The following is a 14,129-nucleotide window of genomic DNA, read 5'->3' as shown; positions in this document are numbered from 1 at the left end:
GGGGGGGGGTGGGGGGGGTGTCTGCGGAGGGGGGGGGGGGGGGGGGAGCCCTTGGCACGGTGTTACACCATGGGCTCCTATGTGAAATGTGTGGGTTTCTGTTGCAAGCCCTCCTGGCCCACCTGTGCGAGAGGACCTGCTCCCCGAGGGCGGCCGCAGCCCCCGTCTGCAAGTCCCCCTTAGAGGCTGGATCTGTGCAGGGCAGTTGTGACGAGGACGAGCTGCCTCGGAGAGGGCTGGGCTGGCTGCAACTCTGGACATCCCTTCCAGCCCCGTGTCTCTTCTGCAAAATGCTCCTTTGCCAACCAAAAATGAGCGCTCTTCTGTGGCCTTGAAGGGACCCTGAGAAGGGCCCGGCTCGTACCCCAAACACCTTCCCTAGGCCAGGCTGTTTTGCTGGCTGCCCTCTCGGGTTGCTGCTCACATATCTCAACCTCGACCTCGCTGGCCTACAAAATAAGGAGGCTGTGTTTATTTTGAGGGTGGAAACAGCAGGCGGTGTGTATTGCCTAGGCCGCTGGGGCCAGGTGTGATGGTTGCTCCTTGGCAGTGCTGTCACTTAGATAATAGTGATGCTTGTGTGTGTCTTTTTTTCCAAGACCAGTTTTGGGAGTGGCATCCGTGCTGTAGACGGCGTGCATGTGGGAGGTGCCGTCCTCAGCTCATTTAAAAAGAAGACTGACGTGTATGTGCTTGAGGTCCTTGTTTCTTTTGTATCAGAGGCTGCTGAACGTGCTCAATGTTTTTGTGCCGACCTAAAAAGTTGCTGGTTTCTGGCCGGAGTCCTGGACATTGTGCCTTTCCCCCTCTTCATTTCCCTTTTTTGGTTTCCAGGGCGTGTTTTGCAGCTTTTGCTCTCAGATAGCTTTTAGGGCTTAAACCACGTGACATCTCCCCTCTTCCTTTGCCCTCCATAGCGTTGTCCCATTGCCAGGCCGTTTTCATCCCATCCCTTCCTCCCAGTAAAAAGACTTAGGCTGTAGCTTTACCATTTGGACGCAAAACATGATTCATTCCAACTCCAATTTGTGTTAAGTAGGAGCTTTTCTACTTGTCATCTTGAAATAAAAGATAGTTGATGTCATCTCTGGATTAGCACCGTTCCCACTTTGCTTAGGGTAATTTGCTGTAGTTTTGGCTTTGGTTTAAGGAATTGGAATTTAAACTGTAGCAGAGAAAATAAATGTTCAATCCCAGTGATTACTTATGAAAGATGCTCCTAGTGCTTGTGGAGAATTTTTTCCCCCCAGGGAAAGTTCCTTGTCTGCAGTACCCACCCTTTAGGATGAAGCAATCCTATTGTAATAATATCTGTTTCTTTCACAAGCATGAAGTGTCAGTGAGTCAAAGTAAAATTGTATGTGTTCCAATTATTGTCATCCCAGACAGGATAATAAAGGGTGTTATCAGATTTTAAATCTTTTTATTTTCTTTTTAAATGCCTTTATCTTGTTTTTAACAAAAAAATTAAAAATAATAGCATGTGTAACTGTGCTGTTACATTTTGCATTTTTGCTTTGGGCGGTGAAAATAGGAGAGCCTGCAGGTCTGCTGTGTTTGGGTTGCAGATATTTATAGGGGAATTTTTTTTTAAAGTCTTTGTGGTCAGAATATGCTCAAAAACCTCTTGATCCCAAGATGCTTTCAAAATAGATGGAAAAATTATTTTAAAAAATAAAAATTGCGTATTTTAAATGTAAGCATTTCTTTTTAAAAACATGTCTTTTTGAAAATTTTACATCTGACAATTTTAAATCTTTGTTGAAACCTAAACTTGTTTTGTTTAATTTAAAACTTTTCAAGCAATAAGCTTTGGATTTTTTGAAGAAACTAGAGATTAAACTGGAGGAAGGCACTGGCTGAGCAACTGAAATCAGTTTATTGCCCTGCTGAGCCAGCTTTTGACATCAATAACCTATTCTCCTGGTGCAGAGAATATTTTCTTTTTGAAAACTGAGTGGTTTGTTTTAAGGCCTGATTCATTTGAAGCTGAAAAATGGATTTGAGAATTGAAAAGCAGGAAAACTTATTTTCCTCTGTTTGTCCAAGTAGAAAGCAAACATTAAACTTGAACTTAACAAACAAACATACAATAAAATACCACGCGACCCAGTGAACATCAACAAGGTGGGAGAGGGCGTCTTAATTTTAAAATTTTGGAGGAGCTTGGTGACCAGGAACAAATCTAGTTTAATCCACTATCTAGAGGGAATACTTCCTTTTTCTTTTTTTTTTAACAAATCAGATTTAAACACAAAGTATGTTTTTGACAATTTTTTTCTTCTGTATCCAACATACTTAAAGTAGGTTTATTTAACTAATAAGCAGTTTTAATGTGCTGGTTTTATGCACTTTAATTGAATTCCCATTTCTGTCCAAATGTAGTTTGACACAATAATAAGTTAAAATAATTATCTAGTGTAAAAAAAAAAAAAAAGAGAGAGCGAGAAATGTCTCCTTTGTCATTTATAGTATACAAAAGTAAAACTTAAGTCGCATAATTAAGAATTTACATATGAGTTTAGCTGTACAACTGCATATATGTGTGTGTAGGTATAATAAATCTATCTATATCAATCAGTAGATGAATATGGCTATATAGTTATTATAAATAGCATATATTCATGGCTAGAAAAAGTACTAAGCTATGCCAGTCAGTGAAAATCAGTTTTACTTGAGGACAAGAACTGAAAAATACAAGAGCAAAATCCGATCAAAATAGAGTATTTAAGTCATGATTAAAGTTACTGCGATTTAAATCGGTTCATGCCAAATGCACTCAATCTGGGAAAAAACAACCTCCGTCTGAGAGATCTTAATCAAAGCTCATGGGTTTTCAACTACACTTCTACTCTTTTAAAACTCTTCCTCTCACCTGTTGTTGTTGAGAGAACCTCCAGAAATAGGTAATGTCTGTTGCATAATGGAACTGATTATGCAAACACAGGAGAAAAATAGAAACTATTTTTTTCAGTTATTATAAGTAACGCTTAAGATGATAAGTAAAGCACCTTGCAGTACGTTCTTTCTTCATTTGCCAGGGTCCCTTAACGTTTGGGTTGTTGTTGTTTTTTAAACATTTCCCCTTCAATCAAGAACTAAATTTGACGACAAAAGAACGATGGTGGCGCTTTAAGCACACGCACAAGTAGTCGTGTCAGTGATCCTATGTGGTTCCAAGTCCGTTCTGTGGTCTTGGTGAGGGGCAGCTGTCAAATTAAGAAAGATCACTTCCAAAATGAACATCCCAGAACTATAACCAGATTGCTGCTTGCAGATTCCCGTGCAGGAACATCTTGTGCATCTTGTTCCTGATTATAATAAACCTGTTATTAGGATGAAAGTACTGAGGGGAGACTTTCCAATTGATATCAGTGCTTTGGTGCAATACCTGTTACCCTTTTCAACTGGAGTTTGAAAAGGAGCCGATGTGAACTAGCACTCGTATTTCCATTGTTGTTTGGAGTACCTGACTCAGAGGCCCTCTGAAAAATCACAGCTTTAACGCACGTTGGCTCAGGTCACGCATTCTGCAGAGCTGTAATTGAAACCCTGCATTGATACTAAAGCTCTTCAGTGTTATCAGGAATCTATTTCTAGTCTGATTACACACAGAGTTTCATAACTGGAGTATTTAGCTGTGAAGGAATAACAGGATTATTAGAGGAAATGATGTGCAGGTAGGCAAGCGTATTGAAGTGTTTGATAAAAATGGTCTTTGTGCCATTTAAACTTCTGTGATCACCTGTGGAAATGGACTCGTTCATTGACTAGTTATGAAAATATAAACTGCAGTTACATGCATAAAGGATTTATGCTCTTCTCTTTGCTAGTGAGCTCTTTTTAGTCAAGCCTCAAGTTTTTTTCTAGGTACCATTGTTTTGGTCTTTTGCCTTTACCCTTAAGTGTCAACTATTCACTCCCCCATTTCAGCAAGCAGTAAACGTGTTGGCATACTTGCTGTGTAGTACAAATGCGCATTGCATTTTCTAAAACAACCCCCCTATCACTCTGGATTACTCATTAGGTTTCTAGGACATACTTAAATGCTATTCTTAGCAAATGTTGTTTGGTCCCTTTCAGCAGCATAAATGGTAGTTTCAAAGAAGTATTTGAAGATCACATTTGACTGTTACTTTGTGTTATAAAGCACACTGGGGACAGAGAAACAACATATTTTGGAAGCTGTCTGGTTTTAAGAACGCACTGCTAAGGGGCCTGATTGAAAAGGGGAAGCGGGGGGTGCAGATACCGCCTCGTTTGCATCGTTGGCAGCCCTGTGTGGCTATCCTGCTCATTGCAAGATCAGGGGCTGTAATTTGACTTATTTTATGTATTTGACAGCAGTATAGTGAATCTTATCCCACTGGGAAGCTCTAAAATGAAAACTCTCTGCACCATGTAGTTTTCAATGTTGCGATGTTTTTGAAAAGGTCAAAGTTGACTTGTTTAAAGCTCTGAAACCTTTGACTCTCTGCGGTTTTGCCGCACATGGGTAAATTGGTGTTCTTGCTGTGAATAAACTCCTAGATTCAGTGGCCTCGTCCACACAAGTGTGGACATTTGTTTTCTGAGGGGCAAGAAGCAGTGCTACACCTTGTGCTGCTGTTACCTGTCCCTGGGGAACGCCTGTGCCACGCACCCTCTGGCGTGTGGCAGGTTACCCCAGGTGGGTTGTGGGGTAGGGGAGGCTGACCCCAGCAGCCTTCCCTGGGTCCTGGAGGCCTCGGGGAGCTGCAGCTGCAGCAGTCCTGCCTCTCAGAGCCTGGCTGGCAGCTGGAGTTTGGCTCCAGCTGGGCTGGCTCCCGTTTTGGGTGGTGTGCACTGCCCGTGTGTGTGCCCCCCCCCACTTTTTTTGACCTCAGGATCTCCTGGGGTCAACTCCCCCCATTCTGCTACTTTGCAGTGAGGTATGTGCCTGCAGTGCCACATGCTGCACGGCCGTGCTCATCTGGACACAGCCAGCATGGTGATATTCAGAAGAAGGAAAGCAATGAGAATACTTGAAATTGCTCACAAAATGAGCATGTTTAGAAGGAAGGTCTCGGGCTTCAGCTGCTGCATCGTGACATGTTGTGAACCCGCAGTCAAAGTGTGAAAACTGTGGTTGGAAGTGGAGAGAGGAACACCAAGTACTTGTGTACTTGGTTAGCATCAAAGTCCCCTTAAAATCATTATGTAACACTTCAGTATGTCATCTTCCCCTGGCTGTTGTTGTGCAGAGTTTTCGTCTTTACTATTTGGGACATAAACAGCCTTTTTGTATTAGAAAATATTTGCTAGTGAAATCCAGTGGGTTGGTCTCTGTTAAGGTTGTTTCTTTTCTTCTCTTCATTGTGTTATTCATGGCTGTTGTGCTTTAAATTAATAATAGATTAATTTGAATGGTAGCTCACAATGGCAAATAACTTGATAATGAAAGCATTCTCTTTCGTGTGGTTACTTTCTCATGTCATCAGCCATTGGAACGCAACTCGGACTCTATTTGGATTTGAGGCATTTAAAAATGATAGGAAGAAATTAATTTGACTTGGCAGCGTGTGTATGAGAAACACTTCCTATTTATGTTGCTGAATAAAATAAGCTGCACCAGCTTGGTTTGGTTCAACATTTTCATCAGTGACCTGGAAATGGGAGTGCACACTGAAATCTTCAAGTGTACTCATTCCGGGTAGTGGACTTCCAAGCTGACAGAGAGGAGCTGCAGCAAGATCTCGCCGAATGAAGTGAGCAGGCAACAAATAGCAGATGAACGTCGGTCTTGACAAGTGCTTGGTAATGCACAAGGGGAGGTGGGGAATAACCCTGATTACACACATACAATGCTGGGAACTACTGTTACAACTCAGGAAAAGAGACCACAGAGTCATTGTAGACAGTTCTCTGAAGATGTCAGCTCAGCATGCAGCAGCGACCAAAAAAAGTTAATAAAATGTTGGGCATCATTAAGAAGGGAGTTGAAAACAAAATGGAAAATATTATCGTGCCACTAGACAAATCTGTGGTGTGCCCACATCTTGAATATTATGTGCAGTTCTGGTTTCCACATCATCACAGACGATGTAGTAGAATTAGAAAAGGTACAGAGATGGGCAACCAAGATGAGCAGGGGTATAAAACAGCTGGCATTCCAGGAAAGTCTAAAAAGTCTAGGACTCTTCCATGTGGAGGGGAGGAGGACGGATATGATAGAGGTTTCTCAAATCATGAAGGATGCGGACCAAGTGAGCAGGGACCTGTTGTTCATCAAGTTCCAGAATACTAGACCTAGGGGCACCCACTGAAATTAGCAGGGCACAGGTTTAAAATGAACGAGAGAGAATATTTTTTTATGCAGTGTGTAGTTAACTATGGAACTCATTGCCACAGGAGGTGATGGAGGCAGATAGCTTAGCCAGGTTCAAAAAAGGAGCTAGATGGATTCATGGGTGATGGCTCCATTAATAGATGTTGGACAGGACAGTCGGGTGTATCCTCCGGCACCTCTAAACAGATAGGTGCCAGGGAAGGTCTGACAGGGATTGATCGCTCTGTATGAACCCTGTTTATACGTTTTCCCTCTAAAGCAGGGGTCAGCAATGTTTTTGGCTGCAGTGCCAAAAACATCCCAACTTCAATTTATAAGATGTTGGCACGCCAGGGGCAGACAGTGGGGGAACCGTGAGGGGTACAGTCCTTGTTGTGGCAGTGCAGCTACATCCCTTTCCCTGCCATCTATCTGGAGGCGCATGTGCACCCACTGCCAGCAACAAGTCAGGCCAGGGCTCCGCAGACCTTGGTGCAGCTGTTTGCAGCCTCCCCACTGCCTGCTGCGAGCAGCCCTGGCTCCATGACGGGGGGGCTGGGGCTTGTCCAGAGCCTAGGCCAGCTGTGGCAGGTGTCTAGGAGGCTGCAAGCCACGGCACAAAGGTCTCTGGAGCCCCTGCCCGACTCGTTGCTGACAGTGGGTACACGCACACCTCCTGGTGGACAGTGGTGGAAGAGCTGAGATTACGCTGGGCTAGCCCCTTCCTCACCCTGTGCCCTGAGGTGTGCATGCAGCTGCCACTGGCCCTGGAGCCCTGGCTGCTTATAGCAGGTGGCAGGCAGGCTGCAAACAGCTGCATCAGGGTCCAGAGCCCCAACTGGGCTGTATGGCCAGCGGTGGGTGCACAGGTGCCTTGGGGCGCACAGCAGGGAAGGGTCTGGAGCAGCGCAACTCAGGGCTCTGGAGCCCAGTGCACCGGCTGTAGTCTCCCGGTTGCCTGCTGCAGCTGGCCTGGGCTCTAGACAGGCCCCTGCTGCCTGCCATGGAGCCTGGGCTGCTCACAGCACGGCTTGCAGCCTCCTCGCCACCTGGGCTGAGCAGCTTGCGGTCCATGGCCAGCAGCAGCTGCTCAGAACCAGGGCTGGCTGTGGCACGCTGAGCAAAATGGCTTCACATGCCATACTCTGGCATGTGTGCTGGGGGTTGCTGACCCCTGCTCTAAAGCATCTGTTCCTACCACTGTCAAAGATGGGTGCTTACTTCATGGGGTTGGTGAGCGTAGGTCCACCAGGAAACTATAAATCTCCCTTAATCTAAGCGTGGAGTAACAGATTTCTTGCAACAACGAAAGAGGAAGTGGATGGCAGTGAGGGTCAAAGGCCGATGATGAGGGTTGTGAGGCAGGACGCTGAGCTGAGAACACCAGCCAGCACCCACAGCCCCTCGAAGGTGTTCAAAGAGCCTGTGGACGGTGTCTGGGAAAACTGTCCAGAGACATACAGAGTGGCAGGAAAACAGCCCTATAGTTGCCCAGGTTCCCCCTGGTCTAGTAGACAGCAAGTTTGACCAGAACCAGAAGGAGCTTGGCCAGGAGGTCCCGGGAGTCGGGGCCATGGATGGGAGAGTGCATTAAGGAAAAGGTGCAGGGAGAAGTGCATGCAAACCCCACGAGGAGGGTCCTGAGGAGGTAGTAGAGGGGCTGCAGCCTGGCACGCTCAAGGTAGCCATCCGCCAAAATCGCCCACTGACCACAAAAAAGGCAGGTTTTGGGGGAATCGGTGAAGTGCAGCAGATGTGTACCCTGCAGACAGCTCTGTGTAGGAACGACTGGTTTAGATGGGACATGGGATTAGGTTGGATTACAGGCTGTTCCGCAGGGGGCTCTCGTGAAGCTGTCCCACCGCTTGGTGGTAGGTGAGAGGTAAGGGCAAGGTGCTGGACGGTGTGGAGCACAAATACGTCAAGTTGGCTGCGTGGAAGTAGACCAGTTGTATCTCCCCCGGCCTGCTGAGGTGGTGTGGCACGAACTGTTGTGAAGTCTCTCGAGGTCGGAGTCCCACTGTCAGAGACACGATACTGGGCTAGATGGATTATTGGTCTGACCCAGTATGGCACTTGTTCTTATGCAAGCTAGCGTGAATGCTAATTTCTGTAGAGATCTGTCCGGATAAATTTGTAGGGCCATACTTATTGGCAGTAAAGTGAAAATGCTGCCACGCTTGACTTTCCTCTGATTTCTTTGCCACTTTAATTTCCTCCCCCTCAATATTTCCTTTGCTCCGGTCGTGGTCCTTTTGTCAGTCTTGCACACTGCATGGTCCACCTCGCTAAGCCCGACTGTTTTCACCCTGTATCTGGTTTTCTTGCTGCTGCAGCATGGAGTGGCTCTGGGAAAAGTCTCCTGTGATCACACCAGGTTCAGCCACGTTGGTTCCATTCTTTCCTCCCCGGTTCTGCCACTTTTCTTGCCAAAGCAGCCTTGCTTCTTCAGCCTCTTTGAACCCGTTTGACAGCCTCTTGCTTACTGCAATACTGGATGTGTACAAAGCAGAACCTCTGGACCTGTCCTCCTCTCGGCATAGGATTTGGCTGACTTTATAGCAGAATTGGTCCATCTTCTCCTACAATTTCACTTCTCCCTCTATTGAGATCTCTCTGGATCTCAGTTTCCGTCTCCTACACCTGCTTTTCCATTCCAGAGACTCCACTCCATACCTTTGCTGACTTTCGTTGTTCTCTTGAATCCCTCACATCCCTCTGTCTCCTCATACTGTAAGGACCATCCTCCCCCACTTCCTTAAAACATGGTTCTTTTCTTTGTTCTACTATGTACCTACTAGCTACCAACATAATTCCCTTCATCTCCAGTTCAGGTGAGCAGTTTGCTGCCATTGCCTTCGGTTGCTTCCGCCTAACTGGCCTCCTCTACCTTCTCTTCTCTTATGAAAACTGCTCTTGCCAGCATTGGGAATGACAGCCTCATTCTTGACGAACCTTATGACCTCTACTTCGTCTCCCAAGAGCTGTTGACACTGTTAATCACCATCTTACTTTCCAAGCACATCACTTCCTCTCAGGGTGGATTTGATTTAAATCAAATCAACTTGAACCATGATTTAAATCACAGTGTAAATCACTGCTCAGGAAGCCTCGATTTAATCATAGTTTGCTACAAAAACTGCATTCTTATTGTTTGAGGTGCTTTATTCATTTAACTTCTTGAAACTTTGCACTTTATAGATAGGTAAGGGCTTGACTGTGTGTACTCAAATTTGCGGAGGGACAAGAGGGCTGATGGGTGAGTAATGAGGTCTGTTAACATCCTTGTTAGCGCTATATGAAGATATCTCTGGAGGCACAAATCCAGTTTGAGAACTGAAACCAAGATCACAGAGATGCTTAATGGGATCGTCTAGACAGAGCACCGAGTCCCATTGGGTAGCACGGTTTTCTTTAATCTCTACTAATCTGTAGAGTAGCCTCTGGGAACCCCGTAAGATTGGGCCCCAAATATAGTCCACAGCATGTTATGACCTATTTATAAAACTTTTCTAATAAGGTTATGTGGATATCATCTCAAATAGTATATAATTAGAAGTTATAATCCCTATTCCATGATTATATATTTGAGCTCTAACAGATCTTAAAGTGAAACTATAGGCTTTTTTTTTTAAGCATCTTAACAAAAATATGATTAAATCAAAAAATCTGATCTAAATTTATAAAAATTTTTTTTATTGTTGATTTTTATCCACTCAGCTTCTAAGACTCCTTTTAGTTGGCTATAAAAAGTGAGCAGTCTCCTTGCAAATTGGGCAGTGGGTATTTTTGCTTCTCACTGAACAGAAGCCTGTATGTAACCTGGTAGTGCCTGGCTTTCTGCCAAAGTATATAAATTTAGACTGCCGTGTGATCCATTTAAGATGGGTTAGGATCGAACATTTCCTAGGTTTAATTTTGTTCATTGATCTTTTTTTCTTAGAAAGATATTGTATGAAAAATAAAACCCCACCTGAAAAGCCAGAAGGAATCTGTTTTAGAGCTGCTTCATCCTGTCTTTTTAACGTTTTGATCTCGGGGAAATTGAGAACCCCTTTCCCTGGCAGCGATGTCTTTTTCTACTTGAACATAATTGCATGGAAATATTGACAAGTGTTGACAAGAGTGTAGCCAACCAAAGCTATTAAATATTTAACTTCAACATTCTAATTACTTTGCTCCCAAATTTATAAGGAGTATCCCTTAAGTGTACTACTTGGCATTTAAAGCAGCACTAAAAGATGCTACTTTTCTAGAGTGAATAATTCTTGTGATATGAGCAAAATTAGTTTGTAAATTATGATAAATCACTATGGCAAAAGCTGCACAAGTAGATTTTGTGTCTGGATTAGTACATTTTTATGACAGTCCTGAAAATGTAACAGGCATGTTATTAATGTGTGTGAATCTGGTAGGTTTGTGAGCTTTTTTATTTGCATTAAGAGGCTTTGTGGTATTTTTTTTTCTTATTTTCTCAGAGTACATCTGTGAAAAATTGTGATGTGAAAAATATTAGGGAACGTAAAATATTGACTTAGTTTATCAATCTAGGTTAAAAATAGAAGTTATTTTCAATTCTTTGTTATACTTGATAGGTTTTTTATTAGTTTGTTGTTGGTTTGTTTTTTAGAGGCAATACTTTTCTCTCCAAAATCAGGACTATAGAGTTTTCCTAAACTCAGACCCAAGTAGCTTGGGTTATGGACTTCCACTTACTTAGTTTGTCCCTAGCCTTGATGCCATTGCTTTCCTCTGTGGCACAGACACACCTGATCTTCGCAGAGGTGGCTGCTCCAAGCATCCAGTGAAGTAATACCAAAATCTCACCGAAAAGGAATTTTGAAGCTTGGCTGCGCCTAGGCAGCTGCAGATTTCCTTGTATACTTGTTGTCCTGGCATGATGCTGTGTTGTACCTATGAGGCAGGGTAGGGGAAGTTGTCTAACTCTGCCTTCGTTCTTTGGCAAGCTCTTCCTCCGAGGAATTCTTTGCCAGATCTCCTGGTTGTTTGTACAGCAGCCAGGGGTGTTACCTGCAGCCTACACCCATCAGAAGGAGACATCCAAGTGAAACAGCCATGCAACTCGCTCAGACCTTCAAGTGATACGCTCTTGGCAAAGTGTTAGCGGGGGGGGGTGTTTCCTGGGTGGTTCTGGAAAAGAAAAGCTTGTCCTTTAGCCCCATGAAATGACTTTATACTTAAGGCATACTTGTTCTGTCCTCCCTTCTCCTGGTACCAAAGCAGGAAGGAGTAGCCCTGTTCCAGGCAGTCGACCACCCAATGGCGCTGATCTTGGCCACCCCTCTGCGTGCCGCCCAGGGGCATACTTGGACTTTTCCAGGCCAAGGGGAAAGGACGAGATCTTCCTATTCACTCGTACTATCTGCTAAGCATTTTGTTTCTGGTCCCAGCTCATTTATATCGGACTTTCAGCTCTCTCCTGTTCAAGTGCTTTGAACTCTTGAGGGCAGCAGGAGTAAGTTAAAGCAAATCTAGCCCCTTGCTGTCTATTGTGGGCCACCCCCTGCCAGTTATAAATGTCACCCTCCAGGCATTCTAGTACAGGGGTCAGCAACACTTTTGGCCAGAGTGCCAAAAACCCCCAACCTTGACCTGTGCTTTGTCTTGGTGCGCCAGAGGCAGACGGCAGGGGTGCTGCAAGGGGCCCAATCCTTGTTGGTGGCGGCAGGAACACATGCTCCCCAAGGTGTGCGTGTAGCTGCCACTGCCACAGAGCCAGTGCTGGGGCTCCAGACCCCAGTGCAGCTGTTTGCAGACTGCCCGCCACCTGCTGCAGCTGCACAGAACCCGGGCCGGCAGTGGCAGGCAGCCGGGAGGTTGCAGACAGCTGCCGGGCTCTGTGGCAGTGGCAGCAGGTGCACGCGTGCCTTGGGGTGCATGGCCGGGAAAGGATCTGGCATGGCACAACCCCCAGTCTCTCTCCCACCATCCTCCCTGAGGCACACGCACTGCCACCATCACCACCGCCCAGCCCAGAGCAGCTGTCTGCAACCTCCTGGGTAGGTGCCACAGCTGGCCTGGGCTCTGGGCAGCTGATGCCAATCGTGGAGCCCAGGCTGCTCACAACAGGGCTTGCAGCCTCCCTGCTGCTTGCTGCAACCACCCTGGGCTCCATGGCCAGTGGCAGCTGCCCACAGCCCAGGCTGGCTGTGGCATGCTGAGCAAAATGGCCTCATTTGCCGTGCTCTAGTACACGTGCTGGGGGTTGCTGACCCCTGCTCTAATCTTTCTTTTGGACTGAAGTCCCTGAAGGAAATGGTATCAATTCTTTCTCTAGTCTTTTCTGCTCCTTTTAGCCAGGACTACTCTTGTCTTGAACAGGAAGTTGGATTAGATGACCTTGACCTTAGCATATACTATACCTTTGACTTTAGCAAGGCTTTTGATGGTCTACCACAACATTCTTGCAAGCAAGATGAGGAAGTATGGGGTGGATGAATGGACTGTAAGGTGGATAGAAAGCTGGCTGGGTCATCTGGCTCAGTGGGTAACTGTCAATGGCTTGATGTCTAGATGGCAGCCAGTACCAAGAGGAGTGCCTCAGGGGTTGGTCCTAGGGCCCGTTTTGTTCAATATCTTCATCAAACACCTGGAAGATGGGTTATATTGCACCCTCAGCAAGTTCTCAAGGTCCAAGCTGGGGGGTTTCCAAAGAGGATAGAGCTGGACTGGTCTCAGTGGGGACAAATGAGAAAACAAGCAGCAGTGGGCTCAAGTTGCAGCAAGGGAAGTTGAGGTTAGATGCTAAGAAAAACTCTCTCACTAGGAGGGTGGTGAAACACTGGAACAGGTTACCCAGAGAGATAAAAACCTCCAAAGATGGAGAGTCCATCTAGGCCTGACTCGACAAAGCCTTGGCTGGGATGATCTAATTGGGGCTGGTCCTGTTTTGAGCAGTGGTTGGACTAGATGTGATGTCCTGAGGTCCCTTCCAACCTTCGTTTTCTAGGATTTTGTGACCTCTTAAGGGCCCTTCCAACCCCACTTCTATCATTCTCTGATTAGTTATACCCTTCCTTTGAAATGTTGAGCTCTTTGCATTTTGTTCTCCAGCCTCTGGGTCTGTTCACTTCTTTGGTGCTTGGGCAGTGGTTTTTTTAGCAACTGGGGGTTTTTTTTTGCCAGGGTCGTGGTGCCTGCTCACTGCTAACAATGCACCAGAGAGTGTTTCAGTTTAGTTCCTTTCTTGGTGCTAGAGGGTTTGGTAAGTTTTTAAATACTGATTGAGTGCATGGTTTAACTGAGGATGGTGATAGGCCAGGGGTGGGCAATTATTTTGGGCGGAGGGCCGCTTGATGAGTTTTGGTGAGCTGTCGAGGGCTGCACAGGTAGCCCGCCCCTTGACCCCTGACCTTTGTCACCGGAAGTCCCTCCCCTTGCACAACTTACCAGGTAGCAAGGGGTTATCACCCCTACAATATCCTGCCCCAGCAGTGGGGTTTCAGGGGCATCAGACCTCCCCCAGAACTTTCCCCCTACCTGTGCCACCTGGTCCCAAAAGGAGGAGGCTCCGCCTCCATTACTGCTGGCCAGTGCCAACCCAGTCGAGCTCACCCCGTCCCAGCAGCATGTGGGAAGCTGGCTTCAGCTGCATGCTGTTCCGGATGGGACGGACCCAGCCGGGTTTGCACCAGCCAGAAAAAGTGGCATGCAGCTGAAGTCAGCTTCCCATGTGCTGCTGGGGACAGGAGAAGCTCAGCCGGGTCTGCCCCAGCCAGCAGAAGCGGCGGCGGAGCCGTGTGCCGCTCAGGATGGGATGAGCGTGGCCAAAGCAGCAGGGGCTCAGCTGCCCTTTCCCCCTGCCTGCATCAGTCAGTCCCGA

This window comes from Alligator sinensis, unplaced genomic scaffold, assembly GCF_000455745.1.
Source record: "Alligator sinensis unplaced genomic scaffold, ASM45574v1 scaffold50_1, whole genome shotgun sequence".
In the NCBI taxonomy this organism is placed as follows: domain Eukaryota; kingdom Metazoa; phylum Chordata; order Crocodylia; family Alligatoridae; genus Alligator; species Alligator sinensis.
This window is presented reverse-complemented; position numbering follows the sequence as displayed.